At 42.6% G+C, this 22,186-nt stretch overlaps 1 long non-coding RNA gene across 1 annotated transcript; it reads right to left on the minus strand.

Annotated features, from left to right (window-relative positions):
• Nucleotides 1–12,754: 12,754 nt before the first annotated feature.
• LOC121816262 (uncharacterized) lies at nt 12,755–21,180 on the minus strand. The gene is made up of 4 exons (XR_006055782.2): nt 20,945–21,180; nt 17,660–17,809; nt 17,236–17,394; nt 12,755–13,031 (listed from the first exon to the last, which is right to left on the minus strand). It is a non-coding gene; the product is annotated as an uncharacterized LOC121816262 (long non-coding RNA).
• Nucleotides 21,181–22,186: the final 1,006 nt, after the last annotated feature.

Below are 22,186 nucleotides of genomic sequence, written 5' to 3' on the forward strand. Positions count from 1 at the left end.
AATATTTTAAAAAAATCAACATCAACACAAAAAAATCCGCAATGAACAAATGATAAAATTTTTCAATAAAAACAGTATGACTGACATTTCCTTTTGCCTCAAGCTTCAGTCTGGCTTGTCATAGCACTGCCTTCTTTTTTATCTTTCTCTTAAATCAGAGGAAATGAGAGCGGCAGCAGGGATAAAGTTAACTGGAATCGATGTAATAAAGCAGAGAAATGAGACGTGAACAGAATAAAACCAAACGTAAAATAATGCATTGAAAAGAATAAAAAGAGAATGAAGAGGAATGCTTAGATTAATATACACACAGCTTGTTATCAATGCCGATGAAAGATCTTCAGAGAGAATTATTTGACCCTCAAGCTATTGTTTCAGTGATTATTAAATGCTTTGCTGTAGTTCAAAACATTTTTAGACACATGTATTTTCCCTAATCCTACAAACATTTTTTTTTAATAAAGTATTCTGTGTTTGTAGAGTGCTTTATTTTTCAGAGCACTTTTTTGGGGGCATATTATTTCATTTATTCTCACATAGAGTTAGATAGGGCATGTTATCTTTTCTCAGAAAAAATGAATAGGTAGGATTGGGGAAGATAAGGAAAAGCTGTTTTCTGAGTGTTAGACATGGTTCTACATCCTTTACGTATGTTGTTTTATTTATCCTGATGTATGGATATGACCAGCTCCTTTTTACAGATCAATGAGCTGAAATCCAGGGGGACTGGTTAATTAATAATATTCTCAGAATATTTATTTGCCAAAAAGCATATGGTATCATATTCTCATGCTTTTGGCTATTAGCATAATAAAATTTTTGAAAGACTAATTAGACCAAGAAGTTACTAATAACTCCAAACAATGCATAACTCCAAAAGTTTTTCTATGACTCTGTATTTAGTCAGAATACCTCTTAAGATTTTGTCTTCTTCTGAATAATCTTATCTGTATCTATGCCAGAGTGAGTCAACTTCTAAAGTCCTAGTTTAATAGAAATACAGAAATTCTCTTAAAGTGGAAATATTTTGATCTAAGTAGATGTAAATGACTGGTTAGGAAAGTGATTTAGTATTTTTTCTTCTCTGCAAAGTACATTTGGTTGGTTTAATATGCTAAAATGAAAGTGAAGTGAAAAGTCATCTTCTCCAAGAGATCTTCCTGACCCAGGGATCAAACCCAGGTCTCCCGGATTGCAAGCAGACGCGTTAACCTCTGAGCCACCAGGGAAGCCCCTTAAGTCATTAGTCACATCCAACTCTGTGACCCCATGGACGGTAACCCACCAGGGTCCTCTGTCCATGGGATTTTCCAGGCAAGAAGACTGGAGTGGTTTGCCATTCCCTTCTCCAGGGGATCTTCCTGACCCAGGGATCGAACCTGGGTCTCCTGCATTGCAGGCAGAATACTGTCTGAGCCACTAGCGAAGCTCTAAGAATATGCCAAAGTGTAGAATTGTTCTCCTGTGTGCCCTGATTGTAGTACACAGTTTAATTTTATAAATAGAAACATGACAACATTAAAATCATGTTTAGTTAACCATAACCCTACCCTTATACATTTTTTTTATTTTTGAACACTGCATTCACATGAAGAATTTCAGTAAGAGTAAACAATATTATTTTATATATTATTTTATAAACATCTCATGATTTCTGTAGACTTCATATTAAGAAAATATGCACTTTAAAAACAAATATGAGAGACTTCCCTGGCTGTCCAGTGGTTAGGACTTCCACAGCACGGGGCATGAGTTTGATTCCTGGACTGGAAATTAAGATCCTGAATCCCTCACAACATGGCCAACAAATAAATAAAATATATGATCCTTTAAAAAAAAGTTCATATGATATCACTTCAGGCTTACAGAAGCCTTGGAAGATAGGTTATATTAGTCTTCTTCCACAGACGTGGGATCTGAGACAGCAGACACAGGAAGGGGCTGAGCTAGGATTCAGAGTCAGCTTAGGACACCCTCCTCCAATGGGCGCTCAGTCACTCTGTGACAATCAGGCTGCCAGGCATCTATCTGTAGTCTTTTATTGATCAGTTTCCAGGGAAGAAGAAAATCGTTAGGGCTCTTCCTAGGCCTAGTCATATTGCTCTCTGAAGGGGTTGCAGGAGTGTATAATCCTTCCAGCAAAGAAGAAAGAGAACCACCCTCACCTTCACCTTGTTAACCTTGGATGATGTTGTTAATTACTTTAAAAAGATGCTCCCGGGCAGGTGTAAAGTCAGACTGTAGGATTGTGTTAATGTGTATTTCTTTGATTACAAAATGAGGGCAGAAATATTTTTGAAACATTTGCTAATTTGTCTTTCCTCTTGCATGTAAATTGTGGTTAATATACTTTGCCCATTTATTTACAGAGGTCAATTTTTTAAATGAACTTGAATGATCTTTTTCATTTTATCCATAATAATCCTCATCTTTCAGAGGTGATTAAAATATAGTTCAAGCCTATGGCTGATTTTGTGATTTTTTTTTTTTTGTAGACTACATTTAAAGAGAATAATTCCATGATTTAAATGATCAATTTTGCAGTACTGCCAGATGACTCAGTGGTGATTTGATTATACAGTATTATTTATCAAAACTAACTGAAGTTGATCATTTGAAGTTAATTAGGGGTGAGCTTCCTCAACTCTAACAGATTCAACTCAAGCTTCGGGTGGAAATGAAACATACTTCTGCATTTTCTGTCCCTGAAGTCAGAAGTTCTTAAATAGAATCATGTAACAAGTAAGCTTATATAGCCTGTTTTTCTTTAAAAATAATAAACTTATATTTATTTTAATAGAAACCAGCATAAACATCTCTGATTTTTATTTTTTTTAGTTCTAAAGACATTTTAAAGCAAAGACCAGGAACAATATTTCATTTGGATCAACATGAGCAATCTGAAAGAGTAGACAGTGTTAACACAGACTGAGTCCTCACTTCCCTCTACCTGTACTTTCCCGAAATGGAAAATAAAAATTTTTTGTAATCTTACTAGGTAGTGAGACAGCCTCCAGGGACTACACATGACTGTTCTCCCCTAATCATAAAGGCTTTCTGAGGTGGAAATACCATGTATATCAGTTATTTTTCCTAATTTAATATGATCTCTGCCTATATGCCTTAAAGATGTGCATTTTAGCAAGCAACCTCTCTCCCCTCCCCCAACACTGAATCTTTTAAGACTCATTCATAGAGATTTAAAATTTTTCTTTTCTTTTCTTTCTTCTTCTTCTTTTTCTTTTAACAAATCTGCTTACAGGTAGTTACCAAGGCCTAGAAGGTGTTACTCTTCCCTGCCAAATTCCCCCTCCCTCCCCGCCCCCACCGCACACAAAGCCCCTGTTTTGTAAAGGTTTCAGTTCAGTTTAGTTCAGTCGCTCAGCCGTGTCTGACTCTTTTCGACCCCATGAATCTCAGCACGCCGGGCCTCCCTGTCCATCACCATCTCCTGGAGTTCACTCAGACTCACGTCCATTGAGTCCGTGATGCCATCCAGCCATCTCATCCTCGGTCGTCCCCTTCTCCTCCTGCCCCCAATCCCTCCCAGCATCAGGGTCTTTTCCAATGAGTCAACTCTTCGCATGAGGTGGCCAAAGTACTGGAACTTCAGCTTTAGCGTCATTCCTTCCAAAGAACACCCAGGGTTGATCTCCTTCAGAATGGACTGGTTGGAGGTTTACCCCTGGATTATTCTCACTTCTCCAGAGTCCTGAAGAGTAACATTAACAACTGGGTTGTAGCCACGGCCAGCACCAGGAATGAATTATAATCCCTCTCTTCTTTCTTTTTAATGCAGGAGAATCTGTATCTGTGGCCATCGTGAAAGGTTGGTTTTTTGTTGTTTCCTGCAAATATGCAGGGAACAAATCTAAGTATAAAAAGAAGTCAGGAAATAAAACATCTCTAGAGCAGTGCCTGCACTTGGTGGGCCATCAGGCAGTTCTGGCCATTGACTTCATTGCCACCATTAACATTTGCCCAGTCACTCTTCCTTTCCAGAAAAGTGGCCAGAAGCAGGGGCCTCTCATTTTTCTTGGAGACCATCAGCTTTCATCAAAGCTCTGCCCCCCAACAATGGGTTACATACTCTTAGAACATCTGAAGGGCTTTGCTGAGGCAAAGTTAAAAAAAAATTTTCAAGTGAGTTGGTACAGGTTATATTTTACTTCCAACAGATGCTACAAAATTGTTCAAAGCACAGTAGCTTCAGAATACAGGATATCCTTGAACCATGAAGTTAATTTGACCCAGATGGTGTCCAAAATACCAAGGAATCATACTGAGACAGGTTCACTATCAGTGTTCCTTGACCCCGCCCCCTCTCATCCTGATACCCTGCACTCTACCATCTATTTACACTTTGGCTTTCCTTTTTCAATTTTGACATCAGTACAGGTACTTTTCTTCTTGAAATGTGTCAATGAGCTGACTGTATACCTGAGGCTTGAAATGTCTCCTTAAAAATCTCAACTTTCGCCTATCAAAGCAGCTTACAAAGCCCTTTTTTGAGAAATAGTTGGAAACTGTGTCCTCTGGTGGATGGTACATCTTCCTTTTAAAGAAAGGCAATTTACTTTAAACCAATGGATTGTTTATATAAAAAAAAAAAAAACTCACCTAATCTTCTTCCTTTGTGAAGAGAGAGGTAGCCATTTATTGTAAAGATCCAGAAAAACCCTATGAGAGGGTCTTCCCTGGCAAAAGACCATTTTCCAATGCAGGGGGTGTGGGTTGATCCCTGGTCAGGGACCTGAGATCCACATACCTCTCAACCAAAAAACCAAAACAGGAAACAGAAACAACATTGTGATAAATTTAATACATTTAAAAAAAATCCAATGAGAGGAGAAAGGGAGTAACATAATTCTTTAGGTTTGAATTTGGCAGCCAAATATTTATTTCAATATAGTTGTTGCATTCTAGATTCTTATGCTCATCAGCAGTACTTGGCAATTTGGGTAGTTGACCAGAACTATTTACTTCTTTGAGGTTAAGTATTAGATAAGAGCATTTTCTGTCACAGGTGTTCTTCAAAACAAGCTCAAGTGTCACTGGAATATGAAAGTGAATGGCACATTGATCTAATTGTTAGTAACTTTTAATGGAATGCAAGGACCTTTGTTTCACGAGTTCAGTCACTCATTCAGTAAACATTTAGTACATGCCTGTTGCATACCCTCACTGAAAGAAACAGCTCACACTACCTGTACTAGAGGAATCAAACCACACCAATATGGCTACAATTTCATTATTAAATAAAATGCAATTTTATTAAGTATTCTGAACAATCTGTCCAGGTAAGTATTATGACCCTGATTTTAAACACCAGAGAGCTGAGCCTTACATGGCTTATCTGTCTCAAGCTGGTAACAGTGGAGCCGGGGTTGGTCCCACTTGGCCTAAATCCAGGTTTGAACCTGGAATCCCTTTAGGTCTCTGACAAGTTCTCCTTCAAAAGAATACTGAGAATGAAATAAAGGTAAAATGGTTGAAATTGGGGAAGTCAAGGCAAGTGTCAGCTAAAGTCACTTGATGGCCTTTCCTGTCTCTGACTAAGGCTGTGGATCTATTTTTAGATCATATTATTCCACCCTGTTGTTGCCTGTTTCCTTACTAAGCCATCACTCTTTAATTTAAAATTGTAGTAAATGTATTGCTCTAGGCCTCTGGTCATCAGTCCCCACTGGTCTCTAAAATCTTGCAGCTTCCCAGGGCTCAAAGAAACCTGACCCACGTTCTCCAGGAAGCCCTCCTGGATCAGCCAGGCTTTCTCCACATGCTCCTCCTGAACTATTTTCCCCTTCATGACCAGGGCAGGCCCTCTCTCCTCCACTGCTTTTGTATTCTTTCTGGTTCCTAATTAATATTTGCTGACTGTAGTAACACCACTTACTGTTTTTGAGCAATCACAAAGGTGAAAAGGGCTGAACAGACACCTGGGGTGTCAAGTTCCCTGAAAACATCAAGACCTTGGCAAGTGGAAAGGATCTACCAAAAATCACGGTTAGTTTGTTAATCCCCCAAAGGGGCTGGTCCAGTAGAGGCAAAATCCATGGTTCATAAAGAGTGGATAAATGTTTTATATGGAAAATAAATTAGCAAATTCGCTGTCAAATTCCAAATGGCCAGCAAGCATGGAAAGTCACAGATTAACTTCCTTAAAAAACTTGTCACCAGTAGCCAGATGACAGAGCCTGTCAGAAAAACCATGTGTTACTTTGGAAACAGATTGCTAACTGACACGCAGTATTCTTTCCCGGGCACATCCCTGCAGACTGGAAGAAGAGTGAAATCTTGCAACACCATTTGTCATTTGACTGTACAAAAGTTTCCCTTTAATTTTGAGGGTATTTTGAAGTTACGTAGATTTCCACCTATGAGAAGGAGTGTCTGTCATGAGAGTCTTTTATGGGAAGTAAAATATATTTGTGAATTAACTCCGATTACATCATTTCATGTAATTTGGGGTTTGGCTCATGGCAGACATGTTATGAGTCAGCTAGGGCAGATGCAGCTCATTTCTTTGTCATACAGACTTCCCAAATCTGGCCCTAAGTGCTAAGCATATCATCATTTAATCAACCTAATGGGGAAGTAAGAATTGCCAAGCTAAGAATATGTCAAAATATTCCAAGAGACTGATAGAACTGTGATGAGAGAAAGAAAAGAGTACGCTGGTAGAATAAATGAAACTTGCTCACAACCCATCTGTTCAAGAACAGGCATTTATTTGTTCGTTTGCCAGGTGCAGTGGTAGGTGTGGAAGAAGCAACATGAAGTTGATGGAACTGCCATTCCCAAGAAAGTGATGGTGAGCAGAGCGTGCCCTGCATTGTGAGAAGCACTATGATGGATGTGAGTGCCCCATGGCCCTCGAAGGATTCCCCGAATTCACTTCTGGAAAGTCAAACTTCCTCAGGTCCCCCATTCATGACATCTTACACTTAAAAATCACACACAAATAGAATACTGATCCTCTTAATGCCGAAGAGATAGGACCTGTGTCTCAGGGCAGCCCTCTTTACTAAGCACAGCCCTACTGTGTTTTTTTTTTTTTTTTTCTCAAAAGAAACATCAGCTTACTATGGCTCATGGGTGAATTTCAAGTGTGACAATGTCCAACTTAAAAATAAAGCCTTACTAATACAAAAGGCGTGACAGAAAGAATACAGGCATTAGAGGCTGACAGATCCAGGCTCCAATACTTGCTTCAGCTGCGTGGTAGAGGGTGGGTTTCTCAGCCGGGCACACGGTAATTGGTAGCTAATGCTATGGATGATTATAAATATCAGTCAAGAAAGCACTTAATTTATAGGAACAACTGCCCCCAAACAGAAAAGGCTCAAACTGCTCTGACGGTGTGACTGCGGCTCTTGGGGAAGCAATCAACACTGAGAGTGATTTGGAAGAAAGGATTTATGATAGGAATTAGCTGATGGCTGTCCATGAGGTGGGCAGGGATGGCACTAGGGAAGATGATCTGGAGGCAAATGGAGGAGAGTGGGGACTGACTGGAATCCACAGGGGTCTGGAATCTGCATTTTCTCTCACTGAATGAAACCTTGAGTCCCAGGAGGCCTGCAGAGGAGCTGGTACCGAGGACCCAGGTCTCAGGAATGAGGCAGGAGTTGCTGGAGCTCAGTGGGAGCTGCAGAGGCTGCCAGCTAGGGGCTGCTCCACCCCAATGGGTGAGCCAGCAGGTCATGGGTGGGCGTTGCAGCGCCTCTGCTGTCCTATCCTGACTGTCAGCGTGTCCTGCCACTTCCCTTCTGCTTCCAAATCCAGTGCAAATTTCTCCTGGCTGAATCTCCCTGGGAACCTTTCTGGGCAGAGAGCTCAGAGGAACAGTTTCAGCTTAATTCAGTGACACAAAACGGACCTCTCCAGCTGGGAAATGTGCACTGCCCTGCAACTTCAGAACAGGCTTCTCTGCCTCTCTCCGGTTTCCTGTCCCTCCTCACTCTGCCCCTACCGCACCCAACCCTTCACGCTTTCACAGGTCTCTGTGGAGGACTCACATTGTTCCAGGCACTACATTAGATTCAGAGGATAAGATCGTGAGAGAAAATAGCCGTGATATCTACCCTCGTGACTCGTACATCGACAGAGTGAGAGGCATTAGTTACACAACCATGCACATAAGTGTCAATTTTCAACAGGGTAGTGCCAAGGAAGCCAGGTAGTTCAGTGGTAAAGAATCCGCCTGCTAATGCAGGAGACATAAGAGGTGAGGGTTCGATCCCTGGGTCCGGAAGATCCCTTGGAGGAGGAAATGGCAACCCATTCCAGTATTCTTGCCTGGGAAATCCCATGGACAGAGGGGCCTGGTGGGCTACAGCCCTTGGGGTCCCCAAGAGTTGGACGTGACTGAGCAACATGAGGCAAATGCCGTGGTAGAAAGGGTATCTGGTCTCTTGAAAAGGCACAAAGGGAGGGTCTCACCTAACCTTGAAACCTTGGTGATTAGAGTGTCACTTCTCTAAAATCTCCAGATGTATCTAGAAGCACTGGTAATGCTATTGATTTTCATTGACTCCTAAGGTGAGTCTCAGACCACCACCATCAAAGAAACACAACGATCACAGTGGACCAGAATGAGGGAGGCCAAATTATATTAAAATCCGGAGAGATTTCTCTAAGTTGTGTTATTTGACAAGCTAATTTTTTTAGGAAATTCCAGTTCATGTACTGACAGAACACTGAGTCACAGAAAAGGGGACTGGAATGAAAATTTCATGCGGTGCTCCCCCTCCTCCCAGGCTGCTTACCCAGGATGCCAGTAGGACATCCCATGGACGGAATCATTTTCCAACAGTAAGACCTGGTACCGCTTTAGACTTTCTATAAATGCGGCACCTCCATTGCTAAATGCACAATTTAAATATGCTCCAACTGTTTGAAAATGGTGAGTTACTTTTTCCAAGGTAGCTTCCGAGTACTGACATAATGTGTGCCAGCAGCTTGCTTTTCTCGTTCTCTGTCTGCAGCACCAGGCAGGGTCCTTGCCACAGGATAGGTGCTCAGTAAGTGTCCTGACATGCTCAGGCTGCCATCACAAATACCGTATTCCTGGTGACTTGTAAACAACAGGAGACTATTTCTTACACTTTTGGAGGCTGGCAAGTCCAAGATCAAGATGTTGGCAGATTTGATGTCTGCTGAGAGCCCACTTCCAGGTTCTTACTGTAACCTAATCCAGAGGAAGGGCTGAGGAAGCTTTCTGGGGTCTCCAAGGGCACTAATCCCATCCATGAGGGCTCCACCCTCATGACCTAATCATTCCTAAAGACCTCACCTTCAAATACCATCACAGTGGGGATTAGGTTTCAACATATGAATTTTAGCTGAGATACAAGCATTCAGTCCACAGCAGTAAGTATTAGTTGAATGAATGACTCCATCAAAATGATTGGTTAGATGTCAAGATCTGCTTGGCAACTCAGATTGCTAAACTGTAGCAAGTATTTCACCTTCTCCCAATAGTAGGAAGATTATAAAAGGTTTTTATGGGACTTCCCTGGTGGTCCAGTGATTAAGACTCTGAGCTCCCAATGCAGGGGTCATGGGTTCTATTCCTGACTGGGGAACTAAGATCCCACATGCCTTGAGGTGTAGCCGAAAAAAGAGTATAAAAGGTTTCATATTTGAGTCAGTGTAGTGTTAGTCACTCAGTCGTGTCCAGCTCTTTGGGACTCTGTGGACTATAGCCCATGGACTCCTCTGTCTATGGAATTTTCCAGGCAAGAATACTGGAGTGAGTTGCCATTCCCTTCTCCAGGGGAATCTTCCCAACCTGGGAATCAAATCCAGGTCTCCTGCATTGCAGGCAGATTCTTTACAGTCTGAGCCACCAGGGAAGCCCATACTTGAATCAGGATTTGCCCAAATCAAGGTGTTTCTGTGCCCCTGATTACTAATTTGTCTTTGACCTTCAGCTCTGTAATGACCTTTGGGTTCTCCAGACCTGGGTGGGGAGAGCTGTCTGGTGTTGACTCACTCCTTAGTCACCATCTCTGACTCTTGTAAGCCCCCCAACCCCACCTTGTCCCTGTGGTTTGCTCTGCACTCAGTTTGCACAGATTCAGCTGTTTCTTGATTTTTGTTTTATGTCTGATTTTACTCCCACCGCCCATTGCCCACTTGACCACAGTTGCCAAACCTCCAGCATGTGAGGACCGGTGTGCCAGCTGAGGGCCAGCAGGCTGAAACACCATGTGAGTAGGTTGCCCGATGTCCACAAGGTGGCTGCCAGCATGGTAGGTTGCTGAATATTGCTATCACAGACATCCCAGGAGTGATTTTCCAGAGCTCCACTGTCTAGGTGTAGAGTGAATGATGGGCTAGTCCTAGTCTTTAACATTCCTTTGAAATTTGATGCTAGTCTCATCTTTTTGGTAATATTTTTGCTTTAAAAAGAGAACTTTTCTGAGTATAAAAGAAAAACATGTTCATTATAGATAATTCTGCCACAAGGTAGGAGCCTTGCCTTTTGGTATATGTGTTGTAGAAGCCACAGGGACCACTTCCTTCCCAGTGGAGGGCACTGCACACAGCCCCAGCACTAGACCCCAGTCCCCGATGCTGTCAGAGCATCTTCCTGGAGCATAAATCTCATCTTGTTACTCAGGGCTTAGGTCAGCTGGTTCTTGAAAGGAGGACTTGGGCAAAATTCTGCTCAGTAGCTCACAGATACCTCAGTAGAAGTAGGGTGAAGGCCCGGGGGCTGGAGCAGGAGTCAATCCCCATGAGAAAACAAATGGTAACCTCTGCATCACTGGATTTAAACAAATAATGATTTCATTTATTTATGTATTATTTTTGGCTACGCTAGGTCTTCACTGCTACTCAGGCTTTTTCTCTAGTTGTGGCAAGTGGGGGCTGCTCTCCAGTTGTGGTGCATGGGCTTTGCATTGTGGTGGCTTCTCTTGTTGCAGAGCACAGGCTCTCGGGTGCACAGGCCTCAGTAGCTGTGGCGCACGGGCTCAGTGGTTGCGGCTCCCAGGCTCTACGACACCAGCTGAAAAGTGGTGTCACCCCAGCTTGGTTGCTCTGAGACGTGTGGGATCCTCCCGGACCAGAGATCGAACCCACAGATCTCCCTGCACTGGCAGGCAGGTTCTTTACCACTGGACCCCAGAGAAGCCCCATCATTGCATTTTTGATCTGCCCTCACAGGACACAGGCTTCCTCTCCCAACCTGCCATATTCTCAGGGAACAACCACCTTCACATCTCACACTAAGAAATCCCCACCTGAAAGTCCCGTGTGTGGAACATTCTATGATGACTCTTCCCACCTTGTAAAGCAGTGTGGGCTTTATTGCTTGTTCAGACCTCTGGAAACAGTGCCTGGCTGGTGTGACTGAGGGGCCAGAGCCGTCAGCCAGAGCAGCATATTCTCTCATTCTGACGGCTGTCACCATTGCCTCTTGTTTATAAGCTGTTGGAGCAATTAGAAAACGCTGTAAATTCAAATCAACTGGAGAGGAGTCCTAGTCTGGGCAGGGGTTCAGAGTCCTCACACGGAACCCTTCGTCCAGAGGGGCCTCATCTGGTCCTTGTAGTTCCCAAGCCAGGCAGTCCAGCCTCAAGCCCGGACCTGGGTTTCCTGGCAAGTCTGTCCTTTCTCTCAACGTCACTAGCTCAGCTTCTCTCTCTCTCTCTCTCTCTCCTCTGGCCTCACTCAATGGAAAACAGCTGGCCAACCTCCTTCTCTGCCTTGAAGGTGGTTATTGAAGTGCTTTCGCATTTTCCCTCTGCAGCCTGTAGCCCTTCGTCACTTACTGGGCATCTGAGGTTCTGTGTCAGCATGAAAACTCATTACCTGCCTGCCTGGTTCTGCTGGCTCAGCTCCTTCTTGGAAGCAGGTGGCATTTCCATAATGAATATATTAAAAAGAAAGAAAGAAAGAAAACATTCCTGGTTTGTTGTTAGACTGGTTTCTTATTAGACACCCAGTCCTCATTCGAGGTAAGTATATTCTTAAACCATATGAAGGAATTTCCTAGGTAGAAAACAGTTTTCCTTGTAAGACTGTCACAGACAGAGATTGAAAAGCTGTCCTTTGCGGGATTAATTAGGCAACTAAGGGAGATGTAAACGTTGCTTAGTTATGCAGAGGCAGAGGCATTTCTTTTTCCTGGATGTAAAGAGCTGCATTGCGGAGACTTGTACCTTTCTTCCCAACCCCACCCGCTGGCAGTGCTGGGGAAGGGTGTGCGTGAATAGTGATGGCCAGTAACTCAGGAAAAAACCATCAGCAATTAGTGGTGTAGGAGTGATCATGGCAACACAAGGGCCTGGCAGAGATGTCTGAGGGGTTTAGGGTGAAGAAAGAGCATTTCCAAATGTGATCTCCAAATTAAAATATTGATTTCAATGCCTTTCGATTAATCGTTATTACTTCCCTTGGGTCAGAAAAGAGGATAGATTAAGAGCGAAAGGAGTAGAGAGGAGGGAGGAGAAGTGAGGAGAGAGAGAAAGGATAAAAGGACTCAGACATTTACAAACTAAATGAAAAATTGCCTGGTGAAGTTAGACCAGGCCTGCAAGGTCTCTGACTGCTGGGAAACTCCAGTTCGTACCAGGTCATTTAGGTTGTTAAACCAACTGTCATTGGATAGGAAAGAAAGAGCTGTTTAAATTTTGGCAGCTTGATAGACTTTTAAAAAACCTCTTTGGCAAGGTTGATTTTAACATAAATCTTGAGCAGACAGAACATGTAAAACACCACTCAGGCCATTACAGTTATGTTAAAGTTTTATTTTCTCCTGCCAGTGGGATCTCTCTCTCTGCTGATATTATACGTGTCTGCCAAAACCATATAAAAGTCATTCATGGAGAAAAGTTTCCAGTGCCAGCAGCCAATCCAGTCCTTTCCTGAATCTGAAGACTGGCTGGCCTGGGGACTGGGAGGAAATGTGAGGAAAGATGCTGAGTGAGGAAACCTTGAAGGGAAGATGAATACATGCAGTGTCTAGTGGTCCCAGCCTTGGGGAAGGATGGCTCTTCAGTGCATCACAGCTAAAGCTGAAAAGAGACAGAAGTTGTTTGTGGTGTTTCTCAGTGATGTTTATCTTCTCCTCTGTCAGACGTTGCTTTCTGCCAACTAGGAAAAGTTGCTTAAAACACCCAACCCAGGTCAACCCTGCAGTTTGCAATAATCAATACATACATTTGCACTTTCCCCACACATTTCTGCCTACACCAGTCTTTCTGTTTCTCCTCCTTTTAAAATCAGGAATTATAGAGAGGGTCATAAGGAAGAAAGGTTGGTCTATAGTAAGTAATGGCTTTGATGAGACACACACATACACACAGATGCTTCCTGTGGCATTTAGAGTAACACAAACTTGCCTTGAGCTGACAGTTGTATTTTTATACTGTGGGCCATATATTTAGGACCGTGGAGATAGATAAGAATTCTGAAGTTCCCTCGTGATTACCCTTCAAAAGGATGCCTTTGTTTAGCTCATGGCAGTATTCACAGGACAATGGACTGCCAGTGATTTATGCAAATGTGTCCTTTTCCCATTACTGAAAATGACCTTTATGATTAGATTGGAATAGCAACATCAATTCCTGGGTTACTGTGACTTATTGGCCTAAAGAGAGGGAGAAATTTCACCTAACAAGATGTAAAAACTCAGAATCAGATCCATCAAATTCTAACCTTCTAGTGTAGCCCCAGGATTCTTGAATGGCTGGAGATGTCCTTCACCTTCTGTGCCTTGTTTGTTCTTTGTAAATCAGGGGGAACCATCTTTCCAGGGGGCGTTCAGTTCAGTCGTTCAGTTGTGTCCAACTCTTTGCAACTCCATGAATCACAGCACTCCAGGCCTCCCTGTCCATCACCAACTTCCGGAGTTCACTCAAACTCACGACCATCGAGTCGGTGATGTCATCCAGCCATCTCATCCTCTGTCATCCCCTTCTCCTCCTGCCCTCAATCCCTCCCAGCATCAGAGTCTTTTCCAGTGAGTCAACTCTTCGCCTGAGGTGCCCAAAGTACTGGAGTTTCAGCTTTAGCATAATTCCTTCCAAAGAACACCCAGGACTGATCTCCTTTAGAATGGACTGGTAGGATCTCCTTGCAGTCCAAGGGACTCTCAAGAGTCTTCTCCAACACCACAGTTCAAAAGCATCAATTCTTCGGTGCTCAGCTTTCTTCACGGTCCAACTCTCACATCCATACATGACTACTGGAAAAACCATAGCCTTGACTGAAGTGAAGTGAAGTAGCTCAGTCGTATCCGACTCTTTGCGACCCCGTGGACTGTAGCCCACCAGGCTCCTCCATCCATGGGATTCTCCAGGCAAGAATACTGGAGTGGGTTGCCATTTCCTTCTCCAGGGGATCTTCCCAACCCAGGGATCGAACCCAGGTCTTCCGCATTGCGGGCAGCCGCTTTACCTCTGAGCCACCAGGGAAGCCAGACAGACCTTTGTTGGCAAAGTAATGTCTCTGCTTTTGAATATGCTGTCTAGGTTGGTCATAACTTTCCTTCCAAGGAGTAAGCATCTTTTAATTTCATGGCTGCAGTCACCATCTGCAGTGGTTTGGGAGCCCCCCAAAATAAAGTCTGACACTGTTTCCACTGTTGTCCCATCTATTTCCCATGAAGTGATGGAATCAGATGCCATGATCTTCATTTTCTGAATGTTGAGCTTTTTGCCAACTTTTTCACTCTTCTCTTTCACTTTCATCAAGAGGCTTTTTAGTTTCTCTTCACTTTCTGCCATAAGGGTGGTGTCATCTGCATATCTGAGGTTAGTGATATTTCTCCCGGCAATCTTGATTCCAGCTTGTGCTTCTTCCAGCCCAGCGTTTCTCATGATGTACTCTGCATGTAAGTTAAATAAGCAGGGTGACAATATACAGCCTTGACGTACTCCTTTTCCTATTTGGAACCAGTCTGTTGTTCCATGCCCAGTTCAGTTGCTTCCTGACCTGCATATAGGTTTCTCAAGAAGCAGGTCAGGTGGTCTGGTATTCCCATCTCTTTCAGAATTTTCCACAGTTTATTCTGATCCACACAGTCAAAGGCTTTGGCATAGTCAATAAAGCAGAAATAGATGTTTTTCTGGAACTCTCTTGCTTTTTCGATGATCCAGCGGATGTTGGGAATTTGATTTCTGGTTCCTCTGCCTTTTCTAAAACCAGCTTGAACATCTGGAAGTTCACAGTTCACGTATTGCTGAAGCCTGGCTTGGAGAATTTTGAGCATTACTTTACTAGTGTGTGAGATGAGTGCAACTGTGCGGTAGTTTGAGCAGGCATTAGGAGTCTTTATTAAGAGTTTCAGGTAAATGTCAGGAGAGCTGGCTTAAGTACTAGCATGACATATCAGATCCCCCTACATATCAGGACCCTTTTCACATTATTTCTGAAATCAGTCCCAGTGCCACAGGCTGATTCAGGCCAGAATTGGAAACATGCATGTCAATAGAAATTATTATGAGACAGGAAAGAGTTATTGACTATTGGCAGTCCCATTGCAGTTAAATGCAAAAAATGCTAGAATGTGGGACTTCTGTTTTGGCTCAGTGGTTAAGAGTCTTCTACTGCAAGAGACGTGGGCTCTATCCCTGGTTGGAGAATTAAGATCACACATGCCATGTGCTGTGGCCAAAAAAAAAAAAAAAAAATCGAGATGGTGATTTTCCTGAAGGAGCAGTATGGCCTCACCAACACTGTCCCTCACCTCCAGTCACCCCCAACCCGTGTTTCCTCTCACATCAGGGCAATAGACTCAGTGGTAAACATTACCACTCTTTCCATACTCATCATGATGATTTATTTGCCCTGTGATGGCATGTTACATTTTTGAAATGCTTTAAAATGACTTGACTGGTTTCTCCAAGTCAACATGTATTAAGAATCAGAGGGAGACAGACTGACTTAAAGACACAAAGTAGAGCCAGTGTGTGTTGACAAGCACCTGCAGTCCTGGCAAAGCAAGGGGAGATGAATGTGGATGCATTTTTTACTGATTAAAAAAATTTAAAAAATAGTGTTATCATTTAGAGAAGAAAGCATCAGCTGCTGTTAGAAAGAGGAGATTCCTGACAAAGTTTACAAAGAAAATAAGTAAAGACAAGGTTTGCAACTGTGTGAACATTTATACAGGCTACACTTACTATTTGCAAATAAAGAGCCATGTTAAAGTTCTACTAAAGCGTATTCATCAAAAGAAGTTGCCCTCACCTTGTTAAAACATTGTTCTGTGTAAAAGAGATATCTGGCTGGGTTTTGCATCCACAGGGTGAAAACATGGTTAAGTATTTAATTGCTTAGAAGGTAATCCTATTATTTCAGATTTCCTCCATAATGAATTCTTTTTTTCCCCTAATTTGAGGATTTATGAAGGGAAAGTGAAATTCTCTGGTAAATTTATTTTTGAAAAGCTACTTGAAAGAGTTGTAATATCTAAGCAGCCTCTGTCTCAGGAACAGGCTCTGAGCAGCAGAGTGATGATTGGGTACGAGTGGGTGAATGTATGAGACCCACGTGATGGTCAAATGAGGTGATGTCTGCCTTTGGTTCTGAGCATGAAATCACCTTAAAAACAAGACTTTTGAGAAGCAGGGCATAAATGAATACTGTTTCATTAAAGCCTTGATATGTCTCGGAGAAAGTCATGCATTTGAGGACAGGTCTCAGTCCCGAGTGTTCAACAGTCAATTTGTGCACCTATGAGAAGTTTGGGGAAAACAAATTGTAAAATTGGCTTTATTTTACAATTTCTGGCACAAATGTTTGGACCAGCAGGTGAATGGAAACAGAGAAGGAAAAAAGGTCAAATGGGTCAGTGGAGGTGTTGGGTGGATCAAGGAATTGTAGGCACCCCAGCGCTCCTGGGACGTGACACAGGTATCTAGGGATTTGTTTTCCTGGATGGGATGGATGGAGCAAAAGGTTTTGTGATCACAAAGAAGGTCAATCAGGGCTTATCCTTGTGGATCTCCCCTCCCCCCACACCACCTTGGATCATTGGGAAATGGGGACTTCTGATTAAGTTGATTAATATGCCCTAAATGAACCACTTAATTTCAAAACAGTGTTCAGAGGCCCTGATAATATACCACACAAACCAATCCAGCCATGATTGACGCGACTCTCCATAAAGCTCTTTAGGACAGAGCAGCCTCTGGTCATCATTTATCATCTCACTGCCAACCCTTGTTTTTAGATAACTTTGATTCTTGATAAATAGGAATTTATTTTACTTACATTTTTATTCTTGCTTTTAGATTATGAAACATGCTATTATCCAAGTTTTGACAGAATTTTGCTGGAGGGGCCACCACAGTGTTGACCTTGGTTGATGGGTTTGACCTTTGCTAAGTGGGATTCCTCAGTGGCTGCTGGAAGCTCTGAGAATGGGATCCTCTGGAAATTAGAAGAATCATCTGATTTAAGCCACAGACAACAACTTAGATTTGGGGATTTATGTCATTTTCTCTTTGTGACTTCGCCTGTATTCACAATTTAATGATCTGGACATCTTTTTTTTCCCCTTATACTTTTAAAACATTTTCATTGCTCTTCAAAAGCATTTTGGAAAGTTTTCATTATTCAGCCTTTTAAATTTAGTAAAGCACCTAAGGTTAACTTGGTTATAACATTCAAGAAGCGAAGAATTATTCTCACTCACCAACACCATCCCTCTGACTTCTCAAGATGAAAACATCCCCATCAACATGCTTTATCCAAATTTCTACTCCAATAAAGCTTTTTTTTTTTTTCTGAGTTGCATCATAGATCCTCTGAAGAACCCCCTGACAGAGGTCTGTGTACATTTTACCTGTAGAGAAACATCAGACTGGAAGCCATTAGACAAAAAGGAAGGTTTCAGGAGGACTTGAGCAAGGAGCTAGGTGATGATGAGGCAAAGTGAAGGTGAAGAAAAACATGTCTAACATGTTATCATGACGCCTTCAAATAAAATTCTCATCCCAACAGAAAACCCGTCAGAGCCGTGTGGACACCAGGTCCTGCAAAAGCTGTTTTGCTGTTGTTGCAGGTGAGTCTGTGCCGGGGGCCAGCGTGAGGAACTCCGCCCATGGCAAAGGTCATGAGGAAGGAGGCCCAGCATACGCAAAGGCGTGACCAAGCCTCAGGAAACCCCCTGTTCCCGAGCATCTAACCCCAAAACCAGTCTGTTTTATGCTCTCACCTACACCTCTGACTTTACGGGGGCTCTCCCCCATAACCGTTTCTCTCTGAGAAGGAGTAAACGTGCAGCTCCAAGGCAATAAAAATTCTTGGGCGTGACAAGAGTGTTTCAGCTTACGGACTCCTCTGAAGGTTATCTAGCCCACCTGTATAGGTTTGTCCGGCCACATGTGATTGTTTACAGCCTCCAAATCTGAGAGGCACGAGATGTTTTAGACTTACTAAAGGCAAATTCTTTTGGGGAGTTAGAAATTATTAGTATAGTGGGTTGGTTAGGAATTATATTGGTGAAGGGTTTTTCATTTGTTGTGTCAATAATTGCTGCTAATTCCCTGCTCTGGGTGGGACAAGGATGTCTCAGGTCGAACCTCTCTGCTGACAGACTAGCTTGTGTGACAGGATTATCCATACTCCTGCCACATGATTGTTTACTACCTCTTAACCATAAACAGCACAGAGAGTTTTGGAGTATTTTGAGAGTCTTAATTAGCATAGGGCTTTTCTCATTGTTGAGTCAATGATTGCCGCCAGGCCTCCATATCCTTAGGCACCTGGGAATATATTAATCAATGTATTTGGAATATAGAAAAGGAAATATAGTAGTTTTTGATGTTAGCAATACTAGGCTTTTTGAGTTAATGGATTTTCTCTTTTGTAATAGATCACTGTACTTTGTTATAAATCACTGTGCCCTTGCTATGTAAAAATGTAACTTTATCATATCTTAAGACTAAATAGATCTTAAGGGGAGCATTGGTGAAAGGATTTTCATTTGTTGGGCTGATGTTTGCTGCTAAATCTCCATGTTCCCTACTCTTATAATGAATATAACTAACATATAGGAGAAATAAGTATTAACCTTTAAGACTAATCATGTTAACCTTGGGTTAAATAAATTCCTTTCTTGATTATAACTTACTACACCCTCACCCTATAGAAATGTAACTGTATTTGGAGGGTGGTGCCTGGTTTAAGAAAAAAACACCCTTGGAAGAAATAAGTTTTTTGGTTATCAGAAAGAAAGGATCATAAAATGTCAGCAGGTCTCACTCATGGCCAGATGATGTACCTTTTTTTATACATTTATGTGAAGCACCTGGTTTTGATAAAGGTCAGGACTGCTGACTCCTGCGTGACTCTATATTCATCCCTATGTGTAACAAAAGGTATATAAGCAAACCCCAAAATAAAGAAATCGGATCAGTTTCTGGAAAGACTGATTCCCCCATGTTGCTTCTTTCTTGCTCCCGTTTTTCTGGCTGAATTCCCGTCTGGAGCATGGATGCTATTCCACGTAATCCAAGTTATTCAGCCTCTTTTTCTCCACTAATCTTCCTACTACACCATCCATTTCTAATCTCTCTATATCTGTGATTAAGTATGTATTTTTCCAAAGACGCCGACTCTGTCCCCACCTTCGAATCACCCTGGATCCACCGGGGCTGGACCCCGGCAAGTCTGTCATGCCATCTTGGGAGGAAATTCTCATAGAATTTCTTTCCTCACCTTTGTTTCCCCTTCCTTGTCCCCAGAGCCTGGGCTCTGAGGCTGGTTCCAAACACTTATAACCCTCTCATCACTGCATTGCCTTTAAAAAAAAAAATATATATATATATATATATATATATATATATATTTATTTATTTATTTATTTACTTGGCTGTGTCGGGTCTTAGTGATGGTACTGGACCTCTCTAGTTGTGGCACACGGGCTCTGGAGTGTGTGGGCTCAGTAGCTGTAGTGTGCAGGCTAAGTTGCTCAGTGGCATGTGGGATCTTAGTTCCCCAACCAGGGATCAAACCCGCAGCCCGTGCATTGCAAGGCAGATTCTTAGCCACTGGATCACCAGGGAAGTCCCTCACTGTGTTGTTTTCTATAAATGCCTGAAAAGATATCACTTCATTTAGGGAAAAATCTGATCCTGTTTGGTGACCCATTTGTTCCTACTACCTTGAAACCTACTTTACCGTACCTACACATCAAATCATAAGTCCCAAACATTATCCTTGCTCTGACATGTTAGACATGGGTGACCTTGCTCTGAGACAGCATAAGAATACCTAAGGAAGGAAGTTTTAAAGGAAGAAACAATAGAGGGAAGAGCCATTTTCTGATAACTTGATTCAGAAATAAAAAGGAATGAAAACCATGGATGAGGACAGGATGCAGACAGATCTCTTCCAACCATTCACCCATATGGTACTCATTTGTCATGTTAGATGACTATATGGAAATGGATTCCATTAATTTCTTCTAATTAATAAACCAGGAATATCTGATGAATACCCAGAGTCCTGAGTGATGTGGGGAACACGTGCGTCTACTATGCACTAGGTCCTAAAACTAGTGCCTAGTGTAGGTTACCTCCCTTCATCACAAAGCAGCCAAGTGAGCTGCAGATCATCCACTTTCTATAAATGTGGCAACGGAAGCTCAGAAGCCTGCCTGGGGTCATGCTGTAGAGCTGAGATTTCATCTCAAATCTGAGTGATTTTAAAGTCTGTGCTCTTCTCACGATGGGATACAAAAGAACATTGAGCTGTCCACTCACAGAGTGTTCAAGGGAGATGCTCTTGCAGAGTGTGCAAGGGAGATACAGATCTACCTACAGGCAGAGAGCAAAGAACAGGGGCCCAGACCCTTAGCACAATGGCACCCAGGACACAGTCCAATCTCCTGGGGAGCCCTAGCCCTCCAGTGCTGGCAGAACATTGCAGTTATCGTTTATGCTAGCCTGAAAGCCTTTTGATTTAGTTCACTTACTTTTACATCATCAGCGGCTCACACGAAGCTTAGCACATAGCAGGAGCTCCATACAATTTGTTAGATGAGAGTTTATGATGCCAATTCTGTATCATCAAATTCTGGAGGCCTTTTCCATTCATCCAGAGATCTTGTTTCTTGGCAGCACTTTCTAAGTCTCAGGCCTGATTTTATAAGCGTCTGGGAACTTGTCTGCCCACACAGACCTCTCCCTTCCTTTGCTGACTGTTAAGGCTGCTCCCTGCACAAACTCAGGGCTTATTGTTGACATCTGATTCACATGTCTCAATTGTTTTTGCCTCTGTGAGAATTCCGACGGGGTAATGACAAATACATGAAAATAAGTGAGGAAATGAAAAAGGAGAAAGGGGCAGGATGGCGATTCACATCCTATTTTTCACAAGAAAAGTTATAAATGCTGAACGGACATTCACTCAAAGAATAATGAGGAGGCGAATCTACATCTGGTACCATCCCTGACATGTGTGATTTAATTCAGCCACAAGAAGGCCCAGCCAATCAGCACCTAGGTATTACCAGACTTATAAAATCTACTTGAGAGTGTGGAGAATGAGGATGTGAGAATTTAGCTCAAGGTGAATCCACAACTTTCTCTGTAAACAGAAGTGCTTTAAAAGCTGCCATGTATCACCCTATTTGCTTAGTGCACAAGCAGATATATCTAGGCTCACAGCCACTAGGAGGAAGGGGAATTAACCGTGTGCTTGGACTGCTGTGCGGACAGCTCTGGTCCCACTGTCTTCTCTGAGAGCCCTTTGAAGCACAGACACCTGACCACAGCCTCACTCCAGAGGAGGCTTCGAGAAATCAAACCTTAAATCAGTCTGAGAACAAATTGCTGGTGACTAAAGTTAATCATGGGCTTCCCTGGAGGCTCAGTGGTAAAGAATGTGCCTGCCAAGCAGGAGACAGGGGTTTGAATCCTGGGTCAGAAAGACCCCCAGGAGAAGGAAATGGCAACCCACTACAGTATTCTTGCTTGGGAAATCCCATGGACAGAGGAACCTGGAGGGCTACAGACAAAGGGGCTGCGAAGAGTCAGACACGACTTAGTGACTAAACAGCAACGAAGTTAATCATACTGTACTGTATATTTGAAAATTGGGAAGAGAGTAGATCTTGAAAGTTCTCACCACAAGAAAAAAAGAATTTGTAACTATGTAAGGAGATGGATGGTAACTAGATTTACTGGTGATCATTTCAGGGTGTATACATGTATTG

This window comes from Ovis aries, chromosome 13 (assembly GCF_016772045.2).
Source record: "Ovis aries strain OAR_USU_Benz2616 breed Rambouillet chromosome 13, ARS-UI_Ramb_v3.0, whole genome shotgun sequence".
Taxonomy (NCBI): Eukaryota; Metazoa; Chordata; class Mammalia; order Artiodactyla; family Bovidae; genus Ovis; species Ovis aries.